Raw genomic sequence first — 19,419 nt, 5'->3', positions numbered from 1 at the left:
TGTCAGACAAGTTCGTTAGTTGCTTGCCGACACGTGGTGTGTAGTCGTTAATTATACTCTTTATTACTGGTCCTGCTGCCGTAGATTTTGTTATGTACAGTCTCAGTCACTCTGAAAATACATCATAAATTGCTACTAAATACTTATTCCTCCCTGCAAAGATGGAAGAGGGCCACAGGCGTCGAAACGTGATAATTTTAAAGATTTGGTAGGTAGAATGGGCTGTAACACGGTTTCGCTGCTTACTTGTATTGATTTATATCTATGACATGTTCAGCATATTCTCAATATTTCCAGTACTTTCTCTGTTGATTTGGAAAGTAACAGTATAATCCTAATTTTCTTGTACATTTGGTAGATCCAAAATTCCCCCATGTGTTGTGAGTCTAAAGTATTAATTTCTCTACACTGTCTGGTGGAATGCACACTCATCATCTAAATGATGTAACATTACTTAAATAAAGCAATATGTTGTCATGTATTGTTGCATAAGTTTGTCAACCCAAATTTCTATCATCCGTCATCTTACCTATTTCCATCTCGGATCCGCTTCCTGTAATTTTTAGAACTTTTTACACTTAGCTAAAAAAGTGTTGTCTATTGACTTGCCCCTTGATTAGCAATACTTTAAAATCAAGTGACTTTACAGTCAAATCGTTGTACTGTGGTAAACCTTGCTGTAACCAAGATAAGGCATCAGCCACAATGTTGTCTTTACGCTTTATGTGTATTACTTCAACGCCATAGCCTTCAGGGATAAGAGCCTAACGCGCTAAACGTTCATGCAACAATTTAAAAGTCATGAGGAGGCTTAATGCTTCGTAGTCACAGTACACTCGTCTGTGTCTTCCACAAACACATTAATTAAATTTCTTTAGTGCCCAGCAGATTCAGAAGGATGTAGGTTGCAGTAGGTACTGGGAGATGAAAAAGCTTGCACAGGATAGAGTAGCGTGGAGAGCTGCATCAAACCAGTCTCAGGACTGAAGACCACAACAACAACAACAAAGTACCCAGACGTTTGGTACGACCTTTAATTCTGTTGTAGCATAAAAGCGCTCCCAATGTGACGATACCCAACTCGCAAATCCAGTAACCCTTTCTTCAGTTTTCCCTTCTGTTTCTTCTAACTCCAATAAACTTGCGTCTAGACCATAAACTGATGAATCAGTAGCCAGCAAAAGTCTTCTTTCATGCTCAGATGGTGTGCTATCTCTTTAGTAGTTGGACTATAGTTCCTCAGGATTCTTCCAATAAACCTCAGTCTGAAATCAGGCTCATCTGCGATTATTGTGTCGTTCCATTTTGGGTTGCTGCATATGCACACTACTAGATTTTTTTCTCGCCGCGCATCCGCTGGTGTCTGATTCAACGCACATGCATAACTATCGATATTTTCTTCTTCTTGTGCCTCCGTCCATCATCGGCGCAGGGTCGGTACGGTTATTAACAATTTGACGTGGGTAGTTTAAGGGATGACTGGGCTCCCCCCTAGGACGGGAAATGTGAACCCCAGTGTCTGCGCGTAGTGTTGTTATGTGGAAGTGGATGACAGTTTTTGAAATATCTGCGACTCGTGTAATTTGGTTGGAACTTGGATACCAGGCCGGTATTCACCTAGTGGGTTGATTGGTTGGCTGCTTGGCTGGTTGGTTTGTTGATTTGGGGGAGGAACCAAACAACGAGATCATCGGTCGCATCGGATTAGGGAAGTATGGGGAAGGATGTCGGCCGTGCCCTTTCGGAGGAACCATCACGGCATTTGCCTGAAGCGATTTAGGGAAATCACCGAAGACCTAAATCAGGATGGCCGGACAGGGTTTGAACCGTCGACCTCCCGAATGCGAGTCCAGTGTGCTAACCACTGGGCCACCTCGGGCGTTTCCACCTAGTGGGATGTGGGAAACAGCCGATCTGCCACAACCAGGTTGTCCAGCAACACCGACCCTCGTTGTTAACCTACCGGGCGGATTCGATCCGAGGACGGTGCACCTTCCCCAACTGGAAGCTGCTGCACTTTTAACACGTACGGCTGTCCGGCGACTGGAATTATCGTTATTTTGAACTTGCCTTTACACTTTCTGTCATCCTGAACTTTCTTTTACCCTTTCTGTCATTCTTCTCGATGTACCGCTACGCATTGAATAATAATAGTCGTTTGTGGTCACCATGTTTACTTTTTTCAATCATCCAGAACTGTCTCCAGTTCACACCAGTCTGAACCTGGATTTACTCGTTTTGAGTTTCTACAGTGGAAACGTGAGATCTGCCTGGCCCGGTAATGACGCATGGCAGCCCTTGTTATAACTTGGCACGGTCGCCGTGCGCCGCGTGAGTCATAGAGACGGGGCGCCCGCGCTGGCGTGACCGGGCACTGACCGCGCCCCTGGCTCCAGTCACGACCAGCGCCGGCTGCTGGCTTCTGGCTTCTGGTTGCTGGCTGCCGGCCGCTGCTGGCCACGTCACGACGCCCACCGCGTGCAGACAGGCCGCAGACAATTACCGGCGTCGCTGCTACCTGTTGCACACAAAACGATTCACGCAGAAGAACAATCACCGAAATTCTTATTGTCACAAGACCGTACACGAAACATGCACGTCGTTCCACACGGTTAGCGCCAAACACGACGCCTTGCGATCCACCTTCTCAGCAGAGCACGCTGTGAGTTCGATCCCCAATAACGCTAAGGCTTTGGGGAGGTACTAAAGTCAAGCATGCCCAGCCTCGTGGAAAATACTGAGGAGCTATTTGAAGCGTCCACTATGGATACGAAGTAGTAGTCTCACCATATACCCTTCATGTACTGTCATCCCAAGACGTCGTATCGCCGTACACACAGGAAGGTCCTGCGCTACTTTCGCATAGGGCAGTCGTAGATGTCTACAGCTGTACAAAATAAAATACCGTACAAAAAGCGTATGTACACTGAAGCGCTAAAGAAACTGGTCCAGGCATGCGTATTCAAATACAGAGATGTGTAAACAGGCGCTGTGGTCGGCAACGCCTATATAAGACAACAAGTGCTGCCTGCTACAATGGCAGGTTACCAAGATTTAAGTGAGTATGGACGTGGTGTCATAGTCGGCGCACGAGCCATGGTACGCAGCATCTCCGAATTAGCGATGAGGTTTGAATTTTCCAGTACGACCATTTCACGAGTGTACCGTGAATATCAGGAGTCCGGTAAAACATCAAATCACCGATATTGATGCGGCCAGAAAAAGATCCTGCAAGAACGGGACCAACGACGACTGGAGAGAATCGTTCAACGTGACGGAAGTGCAACCCTTTCGTATATTCCTGTAGATTTCAATGCTGGGCCATCAACAAGTGGCAGCATACGAATCATTCAACGAATCATCGATTTGGGTTTTCGGAGTGGAAGGTCTACTCGTGTGCCCTTGATGACTGCACGACACAGAGCTTTACGTCTTGCCTTTGCAAAGCGACACTGGACAGTTGATGACTGCAAACATGTTGCCTGGTCGGAAGAGTCTCACTTCTGATTGCATCAAGCGGATGGACATGTACAGGTATGGAAACAACCTGATGAATCCACGGATCCTGCATATCAGCAGGGGGCTGTTCAAGCTGGTGGATGCTCTGTAATGGGGTGGAGCGTGTGCAGTTGGAGTGATATGTGACCGCTGATACGTCTGGATACGACTCTGCAAGTATCCTGTCTGATCACGTGCATCCATTCATGTCCATTGTGCATTCTGACGGGTTTGGGTGATTCCAGCAGGAAAATGCGAAACCCTGCACTTAGAGAATTGCTACAGAGTGGCTCCAAGAACAAACTTCTGGGTTTAAACGCTTCCGCTGGCCACCAGACTCCAAAGACATGAACATTATTGAGCAGATCTGTGATTGCTTGCAATGTGCTGTTCAGGAGAGGTTTTCACCCCCTTGTACTCTTACGGATTTATGGACAGCACTGGAGAATTCATAGTGTCAATTCCCTCCAGTAGTACTTCAGATATTAGTCGAGTTCACGCCACATCGTGTTGCGGTACTTGTTCGTGCTCTCGTGGGCCCTACACGACATTAGACAGGTGTACCAATTTCTTTTTCTCTTCAGTGAAGTTTGCAATTGAAATTCTTGCACATCCTTTCCAAAGCAGTCCCAGTCACAAAAGTAACGACTGTCGGTGGACTTTCGTGTAGGACCTAAATTATCTAATTTTACCCTCGTGACCTTTATTTATGATAATGTATGCGGGAAGAAATTAATAAATTATGTAATGGAGATACACATTGTCCACTGCAGTTCAGCACATACAGCGTCTGACAAAAAAATGCGTGAAGCGCTCAGAAGGCAAGGAGGAACTGAAATGAAACTTCATGGACTGTGAGGCTATGTGATGATACTCTGTCGGCGAACAAAAGTAGTACGCCTGGAAAGAGGAGGTGGATTTTGATCCGATGACTGCATATGCCACCTGGGGCATGTACTGATAACAGTTTGAACATCGTCCGCCGACGAGCACCATCTTTGTTAACCTCCAATACGGAATGCTCACAGCCAGAAAGCTCGGTGTGGTGCAAACATGTGAAGGAAGCAAACAACCACACCACAGGGACCCACTCGTGCTTCTTACAGCCAGCTGAACGAGTTTGAAAGTAGTCAAATTGTAGCTTTCCGAATGGTGGGATGCTCGTTTTGGAGAACTGACACAAAAGATGGACGTGTTCTGTCAGTTGTGCATGGATGATGGTATCATTAGTCACGTGAAGACTCTCATATATGTAGAAGTTCTGCGAGTGCTCCCAAGGATCGTCGTATAGTAAGGGCGGCAGTGGCAGTTCGAACAGCTGCAACAGCACAGATAAGAGGGTTTGCGAGCCCGGATGTGTTAACACGAACTGATGAGAACTGGTTATTAACAATGGGACTACAGCACACGCAACTCTAGCTCATATTCCACTCGTGCCACAGCATCGACGTGCACGGTTCGACACAGAGGATCACTTGGAAGATGGAATGGTGCTCCGTGGTCTTCAGCAGATTCTCCCTATATGAAAAAGATGGTCGCTTGCGCGTTCGACATAGATCTGGTAAGTATCGCCTCATAGAGTGCATTCGTACAAGGCAGACTGGTCCCGCCTCAGGTCTTACGGCCTCGAGCGTTGTAAGCTAGAACTCGTGTTCAACTTTTGGAAGGGACGCTAACCAGCGCTCGGGCGTGCAGGTTGTTGCTAGACGCATTGTTTTTCCGTTCTTGCAATAGCAAGATGATGTGTTATTCCGGCAGAATAATGCTCGCCTGCACCCTGCCCGTGAAACACAACGTGCTCTGCAAGATGGGCAGCAACTTCCCTGGCCAGCGTGATCTCCGGCTTGTCTCCAGTCGAGCACGTGTGGGATATGATGAGACGAGAAGTGACTCGCGCGTCTCATCAACCAACAACTCTTAGACAACTACGTGAACAGATGGAGTGGGCGTGGCGTAGCGTATCCCAGGACTGTATTCGCCATCTGTATGATTGCCAGAGTGAGCGCCTGCGTTGCCTCCCTTTGAGGCTTCTCCACATACTAGTATGGGTGTTTCAGCATGGGTCAATACCTGGAACCTCAGAACGTCTTGTGTTACTGACCTGTAAATGTAATCATTTCATGTACTCTATATGCACAATTGCAAAAATAATTAGAAACCTTTAAAAGGATGCTATTAATCTTTTCCGGCAATGTTTTTCAGTGATCACAAAATTGAGAGAAATTTACAAAGAATATTATAATGATGCATGCACTGATAGGTTGGGTAGGGTGTTATTGTACCCTCTCCTGAGACCATGCTGCTAACAACTGTTGTCCTTGGTATCCTTGATACTGGCGCTGGGATGGAGTTGACGTCCGAGCTGGCCTCGCACTTGTTTTATTAGGGACAAATATGAGTGTCTTGCTGGGCACGGTGTACCTAAACATCGTGCATACGGTTGATCGAGACATGTGCCAAGCGTTGGTGAGAATTGTTCTGTTGAAAAACGGCACAACGGCGTTGCCACATGAGAGATAATACACGAGAGCGCTCGAGATCCGTGACGTACTTTCAGTCACTATCAGCCGAGACTTGAAGTCACACGCTGTGGCTCCCCACATCATGATGCCAGTAGTAACAACGCTGTGCGTCTCCGAAACATAGGAAGAGTGGGACCTGTGTCCAGGTGGCCACCATACTCGCTAACAATGATCATCTGAGGATCAACACTGAACACAATGCGACGACATTCTTCAGTAGTCTATGCTTCCCGAGCACGGAATCACTTTAAATGCCAAATTTCAGTCTACGCTTGAGATCATATCGAACAGAATTACTGCTGAAAAAGTGTTGTCATGTTTAATGATTGAGACTCCACGTCTGTACGATATATCTCCAATGATATCCACACTCATCTTAAGATGACGATATTATTGTGTGTATATGTACACAATGACACCACCTACTTTATCTTAAGTTGTGTGTATTACTTCACATTAATACATGTTTCAAGTAATAACTCATCATATTGTTAGCCTAATAGAAATTTATATTTTAAATTATTACGCTAAGGTTAACCTAGTTTTTCCGGGTTTTTGGATACAACCTAATGAATGGAGGATGAAAAATTACTGTCAATTGATAGTTCATGTTTTTAAATTATCTATAAGAAGAATGTGATTTTAGTTGTGAGTATTGGCTTTTCACATTGGTCCAAGTAAAGCAGCAAAATCCACAACTAAAATCATTGTCACCACATAGATAGTTTACAAACTAGAACTTGCGACAGAGAATAGTAGTTCACCACTTATTCAAAGGTAATAATAAAGTCAGAAATACCAAAATGAAGCAGCTGTCAGTTTTTTGACGTAGCATTCGTTAACAGTAACTCCTTCATTACTTTATAATGAAGTGCCCACCCAGTACATGGAAACGTCATCCACGAACACTCCACGATAGCTGACGACTTTATCTCCTCGGTCATTTTCAAGTATTGAGAGTAGTAACATTTTCGAGCTGGACGTCTGATGTTACTGACGCATCTAATGATATTTTTCCGAATGAAAAGATGAACCAATTGTATTTTGCATCTCATCACATATTACGAATAATATGTTTAACTCTGAGCTGTTTCGAAGGCTTTTCGGAAACTGAACTGAAACTAGAATTCCTCTGACTGCACTATGTTAGCATTGCAGCTAAGCTTGTTAGACGTTCAGTCATCAGCAAAGGACCCAACTGTAGTCCACTACTTTACTGGGATTGTATGATGACACACACGGTTGTAGTGACAATGCCTAGGGCAAGGGAAGGGAGAGATGATTAAGGTATTGGATGAAAGAGAAGGATTAACAACACATTTATTGTACTTACTGCTCAGTCAACTGGTAATCTGTAGACTGTATATTAAAGAGTAGTGAAATAAGTAAATCAGAGAATCTTTGGACAGTATTTGATTTGTTTTAAATATTTATTTCAGCTCGTATGTTTGTTCATTATTATGTTCCGGTTGCAGCACTTTTTGGTTATATAGAACTTCTTTGTTGCAGTTAGTCTCCCAAAGTCTGAAGACGGTTGCCACTCATCTGTAAAGAAAGGAAAAAATGATACTTAATACTGATTATTATGTTATATAATTTGTGTAGAACTTATATGCTAATGTTCTTAAATGCTAATGTTGTTAGGAAGAGACTTTTCTGCCTATAAATTATAGAGTTCAACAGTAAAGTGGTGCAACGACTTTATAATAAAAGTTAGTGGTAAGACTGTGTCCTAAATAAGACAATGGCGTTACTGTGTACTTCTCGGTATAAGGCGCTAGTAAGTAATTGGATGAGGGAACAGGCGTCTAAGAGCAAGGTACTAGCTCACATGTTTATTTATTTTTGCTGTCACTGAAAAGACCAAGGAATTAAATGAGGACAGGTGCACATTACACCATTTACACCTATTTACGCTACTTAGAAAGCAGTTCTAGGAACTAGGCATCTACTCACACCGTACGCGTGATTGAATACATGGAAAATGTGACTACTTTCGTTTTAAAAATCTATGACATGGAACTGAAGCGCAGACCTTGAGAAAATGAAACTTGGAACGTGGAAAGTTTAAGTTCTGACACTACAGAAACATAAAATTAGGCAGACAGATAAAGAACAGAATTAAGAGGTAGAAAGGAAAGTCGAGAAAAGCAATTTTATCAAAAGAAGGCACAAATTTTCATCACATCCGTTAAGATAACCACAGCAATCCATAACGAAACATTCTATTCCAACTATTAAACTGTGACATGTTAGAGGTCAGCGTGGAGAAACACACACAGAATAAAAATGCGTTCACAACCATTAAGATTCAGTTTGTGGTCCAGTTACCGAGATTGAGGTTTTCACTATCGGCTTAATTAGAGTTGCGCTCTACCAAAACGATGGTTCCGTCGTTCTGGTACAACAGTTAAATGACATAGTAAATGGTAGGACTGCCGCTAGTATTGGTAGCACTTGGTAGAGAAAAGAAACTTAAATGAATAGGTGTGACAGAAACACACACATCGTTCAGTGTTAGCGCATTGTGTTTATATATCTTCACAAAATATAAATTGCACCTCGTAATTAATAAAAGTTAGTTGATCGCGTAACTTATGCCCTTTTATGTAACTGAAGCAGTTACTTATGCTGCAAGTACAGTTTACATGCAGAAAAATAAAAAAAAGATCTTTACTGTTACTGTTGCTTTTTTTAATCAGTAGAACGTGCTTCACCATGATCAAGACAAGTAATTCCTGTCATTAGTGGTAAGTGCGAAAGTCGTTAATGAAGGACACAAACTTGTCTTACATGAGCTCGACGAAGTCTTGAAGCGTTGTTTGACATATTTTTGTTTTGCAGTTTTTTTTTTTTTTTTTTTACTTTTCCCTTTTTAGAGAAAATTCCGTTTCCTAGCGCTATATGATGAATCTGTCCTTTTTGTATTGTTACCACAAAATCAATCTGTTCCACGTTACAAATCAATAATTTTTTAATTGAACGCTAATTAAATTTTGGCAGTCAATTTTGCTATAAGTAGTGTTTATTTTTAAGCAACAGACAAGAGGATAACTATATAGAATAAAAACGTTCCTGAGGTTACATTGCTGTTTATATAACCTCACTCAGTTTATAGATGGTTCATCGATTCAGATTTCTAGGGGAATCTACTAAGGCACTGATCGCAAACCCAAACACAGCGTTCGAAACACCCGATAGGTATGCAACACAACTAACATACAAGTAACGCGGTTACGACCTTAACTGACAAAAGCTGCTAGGAAAACCACTGCACTATCTGCTTACTTATGACAGTCTGTGATAACCTATGGTAGTTTTACAACTCTGCGCTTAACTGATCTACGCCGCAGTGGAACAGTCGTCAATCTTACATATATCTGACATTGTGCCATAATGGAGGCGATCTGCAGTGTAAACTTCAAACAGCCAAGATCGCTAGTAACGCACTTATTTCGATACCCGGTTTCGGTAAGACTGCGTTAGCACAGCTGGAAGAGATTATGTGAATTTGTAGAGTGTAAGAGCTGTAATTCTTCTTCACTGTTTACAGCTCGTTAAACTGTACCAGACTTTATACAGTCTGCTTGTAGGTAATTTCCGCAAAAGTTTATTGGGTTTATCCCACGTCACATTATCGAAAGGTGAACCACCACGTTTATATTTCCACAACAGGGATTAATTATGCGGCTGGTCCCGGCGGAGGTTCGAGTCCTCCCTCGGGCATGGGTGTGTGTGTTTGTCCTTAGGATAATTTAGGTTGAGTAGTGTGTAAGCTTAGGGACTGATGACCTCAGCAGTTAAGTCCCATAAGATTTCACACACATTTGACCATTTGAACATTTGATTAATTATTTTGTTGGTGGCATAAAACGCTCTACATTCACATCTACATCTACATCTACGTGCACATTTAGCCGTGTTCTGTTAAGTCACTCAGTCTGTCTTTTGTAATCAGCACTCACAGTTAACCACAGAAACTACTGGTACGAGCACTGTACGTTTGTCACTTAGGATGTACTCCTAAAGGTGTTCAAATGGCTCTATGAAGTATGGGACTTAACATCTGAGGTCATCAGTCCCCTAGACTCAGATCTACTTATACCTAACGAACCTAAGGACAACACGCACATCCATGCCCGAAGCAGGATTCGAACCTGCGACAGTAGCAGCAGAGCGGTTCCGGACTGAAGCGCCTACAACCGCTCGGCCACAGCGGCCGGCTCCTAAATATGTATAATTTTCTTGCTGTTATGGTAGATCGTTTACAAGGCAATTCAGCGGAGTAATTTCTCCTCATAGTAGGTGACACCCTGCACGTACGGTAAAAGACAGATGTGTGGTTGTTCCATCTCCTCGTCTTTGTCCCTCTTGTAGTATAGAAACATGATATTATTAATGATTTCTTCTCTGTTACCATTAGTTACGAACTTCTAATTTGTCTGCATTCTAGAATAAATAAGTCATCTTTATCAGCAAATTTAATACCGGATTAGTTTGCTGCGGGTGGCGGTAGGACACAACTTCAAGCTATCTATGTTGCTAGTGGACTTCCTGAAGACTGTGCGCCCTACCGTATCGTCTGGTCACCTATACCTTTCCACGGAGAACTGTATACTTCTATTAGCGTTCAGGTACTCCTTCAAGATTTGTAGGGGCAGGAATGAAGTTACTGTAGGTTGCACCGATACTGTTACATACCCTATAAAGACCGCTTCCAATGGTGAACGATACAACGATTCATCTTCTTGCAAGATGATATGGTTAAGAAGGCAGAAAATTTATCTGATAGACTTCAAATTTTTTTATGACTGCTCTAAGGCGAAATTCCACTTCTGCTACTCCCCCAACCGATGGGGCAATAACTAAAGTGCAGTGGCCAAGATGCAATGATACACAAGTCATTTTGGTAATTTTGTCATTACTTCTTATTGTAGAATCAATTTTTTTGCCATCGGAGACGTCTTCAGAATAATGACTCAATGGCCTCTTTCGAGAAGACGCGGATCAAATCCACCATTTTCATCGAGCTGAGTTGTATTCCGTCTTCAACAATCCAGTTGTCGACGGTAAGTTACTCTGTAGCCTTCTTGAGGTTCAAGAAAGCTGTATTTCTGAGTGCCTTGGAACAACGGACACCAAACTGCACGCAGGCGCCTCCCAGTCCATACAAAACATTTTTCCGGGAAGCAAGCAAGCGCGTCCGTAACTCTGGGGACAGACGTCGGCTCTGCAGTGTCAGTGGTCCTCGCAAGAGGCTGGCCGCGCTCCTCACATCCGTGTGGAACCGGGACCTAGGCCAGCCTCACCGGTCACGAAGCGGGCACGCGCGTGAAATCTGAATCAGTCGCGCACCGCTTATCGGAAGGGAATCTTACGAATGTTTGGAAACGGGAACGGTACCGGATGCAGACGCAGTTGCCATTCCAAATGCGCCGCACAGCTCTCATCTGTTTCTCGTGTGGCGTCGACAACCAGACGGTATCGCCAAGGATATGAAATACTTCTAAATCTCTTCAGTTTCGCCAGCGACCACATATTAAACAAGCACAACTCTATCACTAAGGCACAGAGGTATCAAAGACATGGAATACTGCAAACACACTGCTGTCAGATGTGTGTTGATAGCCGGCCCTGTACTGCTGAAAAGTTATCTAACGAATTGTGTAGTTGGTTTGACAACTTTTCGGCAGTACGCAGCCAGTTATCAACACACATCTGACAGCAGTGTATTTGCTCTATTTGATGTATTTGACGCCTTTGTGCCTTGACAATAAAATTCCGGTTTTTAAAAATGGTTCAGAGCACTATGGGACTTAACATCTATGGTCATCAGCCCCTTGAACTTAGAAGTACTTAAACCTAACTAACCTAAGGACATCACACAACACCCAGTCATCACGAGGCAGAGAAAATCCTTGACCCCGCCGGGAATCGAACCCGGGAACCCTGGCGCAGGAAGCGAGAACGCTACCGCACGACCACGAGCTGCGGACTCCGGTTTTTATTTTAGTGTGGTACAAGGAACCTTTCGAGTGCGAGGTCGCAAGTTAAAGCGTTAGTGAGGCTCATTTGAAAGTGTTAAATGAATAAATAGGACGGGAAAAATATTAGCTGCTAAATAAATCACCATGTGCATCATGAGGAAGCCATAAAATGAGTGTCCGGGAGGTGCAGAGATCAACCCTCTGTGTGAGTTGCGTATTACATTTGTCAAAATTGACTTTGCCAACATTCAAGAAATGTGCAAAGCAAACAATTAACCTGCACGGAATGAAGAAAAGTGGGTCTAAGGAGCTGCAGTCATGAACTGTGCGACTGGTCCCATCGGAGGTTCGAGTCCTCCCTCGGGCATGGGTGTGTGTGTTTGTCCTTAGGATAATTTATTTCAATTAGTGTGTAAGCTTAGGGACTGATGACCTTAGAAGTTAAGTCCCACAAGATTTCACACACATTTGAACATTTGAAGGAAAGTGCGCCACAGTGATCACAAAGGGTCACAGCATCAAGATCGAAGGCGACGTTCAGCTAGGTATCCAGTCTTAAAGAATGCATATAGAATCATATTGGTGTAATGTGGTCATGAGAAATGATGGAATGTGATGGCATGCAATTACTGTCGTTGCAAGATCACGCACACGAGAAGGAATAGTAGGGGGCAGAGCATCTCCAACTCCGACTTCTTGCAGCACAATAAATAACTTTCCTGCCAATTTACCATACCGATTAACAGTCTGCATAACTGTATATGAATGCGTTAAGGCATTGACGTTAGTTGATCTTGATGCAACTCTCTTGATACCTGTAATGTCCATGTTTCCTTTCCGAAGGAATGTCGGCTTCGGTAACTGTTGTTATGCATATAATGTAATGTTTTCCTTGTTTATCGTTGTCATTGCTCTACCCTTAATCAACACCAATAGCACCGTACCACTGTAATCAGTTACTCGCCGAATAAACAGTTCAACTACGCTTCGTACCCTCGAGCTGTGCTCAACATTGCATACCTCCACTCCCGTCTACTGTTGCCATTAACAGCCAATTCTGTGGTTTCATGGTAGACAGTATGAGGTGCGTCGAAAGCGAGAAACCTCTTTGGTCTTTTGTGACCTCGCGCTCTGGGGGTTCCTTGTTAATTTGCATGGGAGTGTCTGTTCTGTGAATTTACCTCTCATTTTCAATGGTCAGTTGGCAGTGTGTCACGTATAGTGGTCTTACAATTCACGCATCCCATGCTCAGAAGACGGCAATATAACTCCGCTGAAACTAGTGTTCAGAATGTGTATCAACTGCGATCTGGGAATGAAACATCTGTTTTGGAAGCTTTTTTACGCTGAGCGAAAAGTCTTCACTCGAAAGGCCTGCTATTAATGTATCATCGGACGGTCTTGTCAAAACCAGATTTCAAATTCTTTCCAATGGTTTTTGCTATGAGCGCTTCTCTATGTTGGAAGCAATGCGTAATAATCAAGTTTTCGTTTCCTCCTTTCGCCAGAGTAATGAATCATTTGATTGAACCCGTCATTGAACCGGCATCATCTGTCCGTTGCCCATACAATTCTTCCACGACAAATTTATTATCTCCACGTATTCATCTATTACGTAAAAAATGTCTTTGCCTTTGTTTGTTAACGGAATTTCTTTACAAAGAAGATACTGTTCACAAATATTCCCTTCGTAAACCAAACAAATAAAAGAAAAGAGCTGAGTTAGACCACTTACATCGGTAGATTCATAATGTTAACTTTTAAACATTAGACTTGTTTCAACAACTTGCTCGTTTAAGGTCTTCAGACATATCCTCAATACGTCTTCCAGCTCTATTACCAACGAAGGGATTCTTTTTTCATATCACGTTCGTACTCAGGGCAAAACATTGTCGTCGCAATAGCACAGCAAGATGGAATGATGACTTTCTCTGCAACTACATGAGGTAACACAATTTCGGTAACTTTCGCAGCTCGAAAATAACTAGCTTATTGAGCTTCGTAAGAGATTTTAAACTTTTTAGTGCACGGACAACTCTACTGAGTCTTCTGTCTTAGAATTTCTTTGAAACAGTCTTTTTTTTTTTCCTTGTAAATGTTTGTGTTTTGCTGAAGTATGGCGCAGAAATTTATTCGATACTATGCTTTTACTGGAAAGTTTTTCTCCACATACCACACACTCCGGCATAAGACGTCCTTCATCTCACTACCACGTGATTGCCACTTGTAAGTATTTTCATATACAGTCGCAATTTTGCTATCTAATTGCTGCACAATGCCGCGAAACCAACAGGGGCCTGAGACGTACTATTTCATTGTTGTTGGGGATACACTGAAGTTTCAGACACATTGTTTGATTGTTGGTCTGTGTGTGATGTTTCAGAAATGCCAAAGATCTCTTTCTGACGATAAATTTATCCATTTCCGATGACTTCTGTAAAATACATTATTTTGAAAGAAGTATAATAATGACATATGTCATGTGCGAGATAAAGAAACAGACTGAAGGAAAACTGTACAGTATCCCACTATCGCCACTGAGAGAGTTTGTCAAGGCATGAAATAACAGAGACCGCAGATGCACAACAGCCGAAGAGAGACATTTAGAGCCATAACTGGAAGATGTTGCTCTGTCCTGTGCGAGCCTCTTCATCTCCAAGTAACTACTGCACCCTACATTATTTTCAACCTGGTTTCTGTATTCAGCTCGTGGTTTCCCTCTACAATTTTTACTCCACACATTGCCGTACAGTACTAAACTGGTGATACTTTGTTGTCTCAGAATGTGTCCTATCTACTGATCCTTCTTTTCATCAAATTGTTCCATAAATTTCTTATTTCCCCAAATCTGTCCATAACCTCCTCATTAGTTACATGACTCATTAATCCCCATCATTCTTCTGTAGCACCACATTTCAAATCTTCCGTTCTCTTCTTTTTTAAACGGTTTATTGTTCACGTTTCGCTTCCATATAAGGCTACGCTGCACACAAATATCTTCAAAAAAGACTTCCGAAAACTCAAATCTTCATTCGGTGTTAAGAAATTTCTTTTCTTCAGAGACATTTTTCTTGGAATTACCAGTCGACATATTATATCCTTTTTACTTCAGTCATCATCAGTTATTTTACTGCCCAAATAGCAAAGCTCATCTACTACTTTCAGTGTTTCGTTTCCTAATCTAATGAACCCAGAATCGCCTGCTTTAATTCGACTGCATTCCATTTCCCTGGTTTGCTTTTGTTAATGTTCATCTTACGTCCTCCCCGAAGACAGTATCCATTCTCTTTCAATTCCTTTGCTCTTCCTGACGGAATGACAATGTCACCGACTTACTCGCACTTTAATTCGTTTTCCAAATTTTTATGTGGACTACTTGCTCAGTATACAGACTAAATAACATCGGGAATAGGGTAAAACCCTGTCTCACTTCCATCTCAACCACTGCTTCCTTTCAGTGCCCGTCGACTCATAACTACTGTCTAGTTTCTGTACAAGTTCCAAACAGCCTTTCGCTCTCTTATTTCACCAATGCTACCTTCAGAAGTTCAAAGAGTGTATTGCAGCTGTCCGTCGTCAAAAGCCTTTTTTCAAATTTACAAAAGCCAAAACCGTTGGTCTGCCTTTCCTTAACCTGTCTTCTAAAATAAGTCGTAGGGTCGGTATTCCTTCGCATGTTCCTGGATTTCTCCGGAATTCAAACATCTTCCCCGAGGTCGGCTTCTACCACTTCTATTCCTCTGTTCAGAATTCGAGCTAGTACTTTGTAACAATGACTGTCAGCCTGTCAGAAACGGCTTTCTTTAGCATTGGCATTGACGTACTAGGGTTTTTCACCTACGTCATATATCTTGCAGACACGGTAGAATAGTTTTGCTATGGCTGGTTGTCCCAGGGATATAAGGATACCAGTATTTCTGAGGGAATGTTATCTACTCCAGGTGCCTAGATTCGACTTTCTCTGTGAAACATTCTTCTTACTGTATCACATCTCCTACCCCATCTTCATCTACGTCCTGTTCTCTTTCTATAATTGAAAGTGCTATGCAGAAAATAGTGGGATTCGACATACCAATCATCCCTTAATACGTGATATGCGCCTGCATTGAGCGAAGAGATGGGTGTTTTTGGTTATAAAATATTACCCGGTACACTATCAACGCTGTTTAATATTTATGTCATTATCTAGAATATTGGCACTAGAGCACGTGTCAACCACTATTTTTTTACTCTTCCTCTTTTTACAATATTACTTTTGTCGTGTTCTTCCTTTTATTGTTTTTTGTTACTATAATGCCTTTTATATGTTATAAACTTATTACAGACTTCAACTTTTGTATCCCCCTTTATTTTCGCTGTTTCAATTAATTATTGAAAACTAGTGTATGCCGACATTAGCGACATCTTGTGAACTTGCAACACAAACATCTTGTGACTACTGTACAGCAGCTTGTTTTAAATAGTAGTAGTACTGATATCATGACTCGTGCATGTGATGTTATTTATATGTGTTTGACGATGCTCGTGCTGATTCCGCATTTAACTTTTGACGATGCCACTATGGCTGCAGTACATGAGGACTTTGTTTTTATGAAACAGGTATGCCTCTTCATATTTAAAGCGCACAAATGTAAATTTAGTCAGTACTTCTTTTCATTATGTTCTATATATTGTTCTTAAGCTGTATACAGTTTGCGAGTGTATTTATGTTTTTCCCATTTTTGCTGCAGATCTGATAATGGTCATTAAAGACCGAAACCGGTAGTCTGTTAACAAAAAGTTTGTGACCGTAGACGTAAATTAAAGGAAACTTGTTTTTGGTTATGTTATAGCAAGTTTTCATTTGCCTTACATTATGAATTTACTAGTCTCTCGACCTCCTTGGTTCTACTACTCGCCACTCCGTGGGGAGGGGGGGGGGGAGGGGGGGAGGGGAGCAAGTGTTAGGAAACTAAATGTTCCCTAATGCTTTCCGGCGACGCAGGGCACCTTTATGTTGAATTCGCCGGCCCTGGGACGACGAGATTTTACCGATCTATCGGGAGCTACTGACTGTAGTAGTATTTGACTTTCAGTTAACTGAGGAGCCTCAAGTAATGTAACAGTTACGAAGAGAAAAGGTAATTAAGGTCACTCTACTGCTCAGCGTGCGACCCACAGCTTAAGACAATCAGAAGAGCCACGCCTGGGATAGCGACTTCTCGCCTGTGAGGAGAGAGCATACCCGTAGAGGAAGCGGCGGCGCGTCCCGTCGGGCGCGGTGTAACTGAAGGAGGCGGCGGCGCGGAAGCCGCGGGGGCCGGCGCTGTAGGCGGCGCTGTAGGAGACGTCGGCGGACAGGCCGCCCGGGAGGCGGAACGACTGCGCGCCCGCCTGCGACGCCGACGACGAGAACGGCGCCGCCCCCGGCGCCTGCCGCCGCAACCTGCGCCCCACCACCCGTCAAAACTGTACTCGGGCGTTTGGCTCCATGCTCAAGAGCGAGTTAACAGCCGCGAGTGCTCGCAGCGAGACCGCCGCGTCAGAAACCGTTTCAGTGCACACTCGGTTCTATTGCAGCGATATTCGGGCAGGGGTACTAGACTGGAATCCAACCTGCATGCACGTAGGCAGAAGAAAGCGAGCAGTGTTTTCTTGTTTCGTATTAAGAAACGCAACAAGAGATTTTGGAACTCAGCGAATCACTACCTCACTACCTCACTGCCGCTGAAAGGAGCGTTGTGACACCGTTTATGGATTTAAGAGAGGATGAAAGTAAATTCCTTACATCCGAATAAATATACAGTCGTTTGATCAATTAACAGTAAAAGTGCATCTGTAACGCCAACTGTTCACTTTTTCCAGTTATCTCGGCAGTAGCTGCGCTCCAATTGAACTGCATTATCAGTACATAATCGACAACGCAGTATTGTTTAAAATAGTAAACAAACTTTGTAAATTGTGTGATAAGTCTTGCATAAAAAGTGCATACCAAAACTCACAGAGAAAGGTGGCTGAAAAATGCCAGGATATTTGAGAAGGCTGCTGTGTGTCTGCACAAGGAAATTCCATCAACAAAAGGAGAAAGTTCACCTAACATTAATAGAAATATTTTCGGTGATTACTTTAAAGACAATGCTGGTAAAGTAGCACAAAAAGACAAAAATACCTAAATGTGGTCGGTAACAATAGTAGGCAAGACAAATATGTCTAAATCTACTAAAACCGTAGTAAACAACGAATCGATTTATCCACGAACGTGGCTGGTTATACAATTTATATCACTACCAGTATGTCCCCAAATATGTATTTTGTGACTGAAGTACACTAAAGCATTCCTTACAGTGAAACGACTGAGCTAACGTAATTTATTTTAAAATGTTATTGTAAACCGAAAATCTGTTCTCTAAGATCAAAGGACTTTCGCCAGCGTAAAAAAAGCATTTGCTACTTTGCGATTTTGAATGGCCACAGTCGAGCAAGAAAGCCACCTCTAAAACACAAATACAAAATAGTTTAACAGTGATGTTTACCTGTATTATTTCTCTCGTGATTCGGTTTCCCATCAAAACCTTCACAAAACGTTACATACAGTTGAAACCATGCGGCTCTCTTCGTAATCTTATCATGATGCTCCCCACAAGATGTGTCCCATATTACAGGGAATATTTTCACCCCTTCAATGAACTATTCTACGTCGAAATCAGCTACATATATTGTGGCTGACGGCAGCTTTTCTCAGACAGTGAACGTGTGTGCAGTGTCCCATTCACCTATAACGAATGCTGCTTCACGGCGATCGGCGAGATCGCTGCGATGCAGCAGTGGTTTCTATCGCAATTCTCGCGACGAGTGTGAATATCGTAAAAGTTTCAGATATTTCCTGCGAAGAACCGGAAATCGCGACAGGAGCCCTGACCCTCGAAGACAGGAATAAGTGAACATCAGTCATGAGTCAGTTTTCAATACCTTGCACGACATTTTCAGAATGACAAAAGTCTGCGCCCGCTGGCCTTCGCAAATACTCGCATCATTCCAGCCCCCCCCCCCCCCCACCCCCCGAGTCGAAAAAGAAGTAGAAATGTTTCAGCTGTCTTAGGACGTTCCACTTGAACTTCCTAAGCACCTAATCATCAAGGGCGAGTGCTGAGCGTATCTTTACGGCGCCGAGACAAAGAGGCACACGATTTGACAACCGCTGAAAAAAGGAGAAGACCCAAAGATCATCGGGAGAGGACATGCTGAGAATTTTTTGGAACAGCTATGGCGTGGTGCTGACGTATTGCGCTCCTAAAGGGAAAATCGTCACACGCGCATGCTATCAAAATCTCTTGACGTGGCTACTGTAGCCTGTGAAGAAGCGTCACAAGAAATGGACGTTTTCGCTCAAAGACAATCTCCAGCTCATTCTCCACAGGACGCATACATCAAAC

Source organism: Schistocerca serialis, chromosome 1 (genome assembly GCF_023864345.2).
Source record: "Schistocerca serialis cubense isolate TAMUIC-IGC-003099 chromosome 1, iqSchSeri2.2, whole genome shotgun sequence".
In the NCBI taxonomy this organism is placed as follows: domain Eukaryota; kingdom Metazoa; phylum Arthropoda; class Insecta; order Orthoptera; family Acrididae; genus Schistocerca; species Schistocerca serialis.
Note: the sequence above shows the minus strand (reverse complement) of the source record.